General features: G+C 39.7%; 1 non-coding gene across 1 annotated transcript; it reads right to left on the bottom strand.

Annotated features, from left to right (window-relative positions):
- Positions 1-4,981: 4,981 nt before the first annotated feature.
- LOC134543926 (5S ribosomal RNA) lies at positions 4,982-5,100 on the bottom strand. Its single transcript, XR_010077370.1, has one exon. It is a non-coding gene; the product is annotated as a 5S ribosomal RNA (ribosomal RNA).
- Between the last annotated feature and the right edge of the window lie 413 nt (positions 5,101-5,513).

Here is a 5,513-nt window from a genome sequence, read left to right as displayed (position 1 = left end):
CTTTCCTTGAGGCTCTTGATCGCAGAGGCCACCATTTCAGATGTGCGCGGGTGCGCGGGCTTGGCTCGTGGCTTCTTCGACGCAGCCTTGCCTTTCTTCGGGGAAGCTGCCTGTGATGGGGCAACAGCTGGTGCTGCAGTCGCTGCTGCGGTATCTGCCATGACGAGACTGATCCTACAGAATGCAAGAGCAAAGTGAAAATAAAATTTTTCTCTTTTTTTTTTTTTTTTTTTTTTTTTTTTCCTAGCCTAAGTTAATTCTAAGTGTGTAGGGGAGGGTCCAGGTTAGGGGAGGACCTAAGTGTGTCTCAGGCCGAAGCCTATACACTCTACCATGCGGGTTTTTAACCATGCAGGACAAGGGCGCGTGCATCGTGTGCTATTGGGGTTTACTGGCCAGCCATGGCTGCAATTGGCGCCATGACTGACGCCCCATTGGTCGCCTAGCTTAAAAGCTAGCTAATGTGACCCAGGTAAAACCTGCATAGACACAGGGAAAACCCTGGGCCGGTTCATGCGGGGATCAATTAACATGCATTAAGCAAGCAGGTAACTACTGGACAAGAGGAAGAAGGGTCCAGGTAAGAAGAGTTGGAGGGGCTGAAAAATCAACCATGCTGGAGTTGGGTGCTTGGGCCTTGCGGCCCGCATTTAAAGGTTGGGAACTCCTGGGTTATTATTAACCAGGGGCGCAAGCACCCCCAGGGGCGGGCGACTTCACTCGTCAGCCCAGCCACAGCTGCCCAGGCAGCCACAGTTAAAACAGAAGTGGGCAGACGAGCCAGTAAACCGGCTCGAACTGCTGGCTCTCGGAGCGAAAGGCAGCCTGACATTGCGCCATCTTCATCTTCCTTCTTCCAGTCAACAGCCAACGACCTTTCAAGCCAGGGTGGGGGTAAGTCGTTCAGGCGAATGAAGTATCTTGCGAGTCGGACCCTCTTGCCCCCCAAATTCCCGGGTCGGTTGAAGGTCGCGCCGCCCAGGCTACCACTGGCTCCAACAGGGCCCCAACTTGAAGGCGCCGCCATCTCTTCCTTCAGAATTCCGACGCTGTTCAGTTCCGTTGCGCGCGCGGCAGTCCACAGTTCCGCAAGTTCCAGCCCGCAGTTCGTCTACACTTCGCTACTAAGGCACATCGAGCTCCCCTGCGGTGCCTTCGCCGACGAAGCTGCTTTCTGCCGCGCGCCGAGCTACATTCAGGCTACCTTTCTCCCCGACAGCCGTGATAACGACTCCACAGGCCGGCCATTGGTCCGCGGACTGCTATTGGTTATTCACAGCCACCCCAGCGAGATTGCAACTCTCGGGCTGGGCTCCCGTATCCGCCACCCGCGGGACGCGGTCGGTAGCAGATGGCGCTGCTAGGCCGCCCCCAGCACGCACACAAAACCAACACGCACTGCCAGCCTTCGGTTACCCAATAGGGCGCAGGGAACTCCCAGCCAACAGCCCGCGAGAGAGATGCGCACGCCCCGAGAGACGACCACCGACTTTCTCTCTGCAAATATCTGGTTACCCAATTTTCTGGTTGCGGACGGTTCAGAAAATTCTCGATGCCTTGCTCACGTAGGGAGCAGCGCACTTTGGACAGCGAAAGTAATGTAGGGCTTCTTTAGCACTGATTTTTCAATGTTTTCTAAATGTCAGCAGTCTACGATGACATAATGGGCAGTTCCACTAATAGTGTAATTTTTTTTATGGCAGCTGCACTGTTTAATTTGCACTGCGAGCTGTTTAAATTTACTGCTACACCAAACAGGGAACTTTTCATTTGCAGATGTTATTCAAGGAATCAAATACGTAATTTGTGCTGGAATCACTTGAAAATGGTTAAATTAACTTAGGTATACTTTAGTGTATAGTATGCTGAAAATGTGGAGATAATTTCATGAAGGCTGTTTGCTGTGGAAGCACTAGCAAATCACCTTGTTCAGTGCCACCTGGAATGGCTTTCTTCGTGCACCTCCAAGGATGATGTGATTATTATTGTGAGTAAATTTTGTTTACATTTTCATTGTGTGAATAATAAAACTTTTAACTGTACACACAACAAGCATTTCACTTGGATCTGATGCATTCTCAAGAGTGCAGTTTCTGTTTAGCTTTTAAAACTGGCTGCCCTTCAATTCACTCAAGGTGCAGATGCAAGTTGCTGATGAAGTATTCCACACACATGCTACATTGGAGAAATATTTTAATAAAAATTAAAACTCTTGCAGGATTTCGAATAAAAACTATCCTATTTATCCCTTCTATGTTTTGGTACTGCGAAATTGAGAGAGGTAAGTAAGTTGTGAGGTTATTTTTACTTGCTTGCATGTGAGGTTAGCAGAGCAAAAATATTTTTGAAATTGCAGATACATGGTCACTTTATTTCGTTGCAAACATTTATAAGCTCGTAATCTTATTTAAAGTCTCCATACTTAATGCGTTTGGAAAACCTTCTTTCTCTCAATTTTACAATGGAACAAAATTTTACTTGTATGTGTACATTAATTCCATCTCTAAATGATGTAGGTTTACGCACCGAGATCAGGTACATTGTAGAGAGAAAAACACACGAGTACCTGCTTATTTTGAAGTTTTAATGAGTATATTAAAAAAAAAAAAAAAAAACGATAAAAATATAATTGAAAAAGTATATTATTCACGTATTTTTGAGGATGAGGGGAGGGGGTGTTTTTGTCCGATGGTCGTTTATCTTTAAAGAAATTTCCGTTGGACCTGTGCGTTCTTGCTCTGCCAATTCTCGAAAAATGAAATATTTTAAGTCGTCTTTTATGTGCTAACTTCATTATATTTGGCTGCATTCGTATTTTTATTAGTTTTGAAACATTCATGTCACGGAAAATAATCATAAACCAGGACAAAAACGTTTTGACTAAATGTTCTAGGTTGGTTGTAAAACATTTTCTTATTTTATTTCACATCGGAAACATCTGTTAAGTTGTAAGCTTTGTAATGAATGCGACAGTCACTTGTTCGCTGAAGTGTTTGTTTAAGAAATTAGTATTGTAAATTTGTTTATGGTCTTGTTAAATGAAATTTTAAGTGAAATCATTTGGGAAAACAGAGGCTACAGGAATTTTCAACACAACTTGATGACCGACGTTGTGACTAGTGTGGGAGTGTGTGCTCGTGTAAATATCAATTTTTCTTACTCCTCGTGCCGGTCAACAGGAAAACAGCGAGTGTGTTATCTCATCGCGGGCGTGTGATTGCGTGTGGTAAATTGTGCTAGGTTAATTACCGCAAAACTCCACTGTGTGCAAATATGTAGTGTGTCGCTGTATGCAAATATTTGGTATGTCTTTTTTTTTTTTTTTTTTTTTTTCAGGCAATACACACTTTGAATTTTACACAATTTCGATGCTGCAACCTAAGTGTATACATGCGAATAGGATTGCTTAAATGAAAAAGTAAAGTAGGAGGTAAGTGCAAATGTTTCCAGGAGGTTATGCACACACAATCTATTTTATGAATTAATAGTTATTATCTAAGAAAATGATAGAAGATTATAAATAATGTGTGCAGAATAATACAGAATTTGCATGTTACACAAAAAAAAATATATATATATATTCCAAATATTGTTAGCAAAATGCACCTAGATTAGTGAGCTGGATTTTTTTTTTTTTTTTGTATTTTTGTTCTGTTGATCCCACGTGGAGTCAAGGCTCCGGGATATAGAACATGTATGTGCAGACAATTAATATTTACATGATGCAAGTTACCAAGAAAAAAAATTTCAAAAAAAAAAAATACATAACATGTTACACAATTTAACTTTATGCAAAACATGAAGCAGCTGTTATCACAAGTCCATTCAACAAATTAACAGTTCAATTTCTCTATTATCAATCAAATTAAAGAATAGCTTCAGAGGGTAGGTAGGATATTCTAGAAGAATTTTTTTTACTGTTTTTTTTTTTAATACTGGTAAATTGTTTTAGTTATTTTCTGTGATATTAAGTTGTAAAGTTTTACTCCCAAGTAATTTAGTCCATTTTCAAATCGCCTAGTGTTATGTTCAACTATCCTCAATTTACTAGCATTTCTGGTGTTATACCTATGTGCGAATATCTAAAAAAAAAAAAAAAAAAAAAAAATAATAATTTTTTTTTTCTTCTTTTTCTTAAGAATGAATAAAAAGTTTCTAGAACGTATTCATTTATGGCAGTCAGGACTTTAAGTTTTTTGAATTTTGGTCTGCAGTTAGATGATTTTTTATCTTTTGTTATTATTCTAATAGCTCCTTTTTTTTTTTTTTCCCCCAATGTTATATGGCAGAAAGAGTAGAGCTATGGCTACTGTGACATCATGCATTGATGGGAAGGTTATTGTTGGATAACAAAAATTTAGATGATATAATTTTTATTTTTTTCCATACACAACACATTGCAGGTACAATTTTACAGGTTACAGCTGTACCACCTCTAGTATTGCTGCCGACCATCCAACAAATGAGCACACTAAACAGGCATTGATGACATTGTTATCAACGTCTTTTTGAATCTCTCATTATTATACATAACTGCCCACTGAAACAGAGAAACTTCAAAATAGGTGTGTGTGTGTGTGTTTATATATATATATATATATATATATATATATATATATATATATATATATATATATATATATACATATATACATACATACATACATACATACATACATACATACATACATACATACATACATACATACATACATATACACTTATCTATTTATTTTTTCACTTTGAATTTTGTATGAGGTATACACATGCAAAGATTCACAGCTGCTGCTGGGTGGGTGAGTGAGTGAGTGATTGATTGATTGATTGATTGATTGATTGATTGATTGATAGAGAGTGAGTGTGTGTGTGTGTGTGTGTTAGGGGGGGGGGGGGGGGGAAATGTGGTGATTGTGGGGGAAAAAAAAATTTAAAATTGAAATTTTTAAAAAAAAATTTTTTTCTGTAGGGTGCAAAATAGTAGTGCCAACGGCACGTGGTGTTCCCAAGCGGTCACCCATCTAAGTACTAACCACGCTCGACGATGCTTAACTTCGGTGATCGGACGAGAACCGGTGTGTTCATCGTGATATGGCCGTTGGCAATGATATAGATGTTTTTTTTTTGCAGTTTGTATTTGCCACTCGAAATAGCTATACCAGGTGTGATTGTTACAAACAACAGGAGAAATCGTGTAATGAACACTCTTTTACTTCCCCCCCCCCCCCCCCTCCCCACACACAACACCCACCACCCTCACCATCCCAACCACCAAAGCCCTCTTCAAAATACACTCTCACACACACACACAAACCCACACTCTATAACTGATGAACATTACCATAACTTCTTAAAGCCATTAGATAATATTTAACTCAAGAAAGGTATTGTGATATGTTTAAAGAAAGAAAGGTGAAACCTTTAACTTTACCAGCAGGTATTAGTATCACTGAGGTATCTTCTAGGTTGTAGCAGCAATAGTAGTAATAATAATAAAATTAAATAAGGTAATAAAA

This window comes from Bacillus rossius, unplaced genomic scaffold, assembly GCF_032445375.1.
Source record: "Bacillus rossius redtenbacheri isolate Brsri unplaced genomic scaffold, Brsri_v3 Brsri_v3_scf25, whole genome shotgun sequence".
NCBI classification, from domain to species: Eukaryota; Metazoa; Arthropoda; class Insecta; order Phasmatodea; family Bacillidae; genus Bacillus; species Bacillus rossius.
This window is presented reverse-complemented; position numbering and strand designations above follow the sequence as displayed.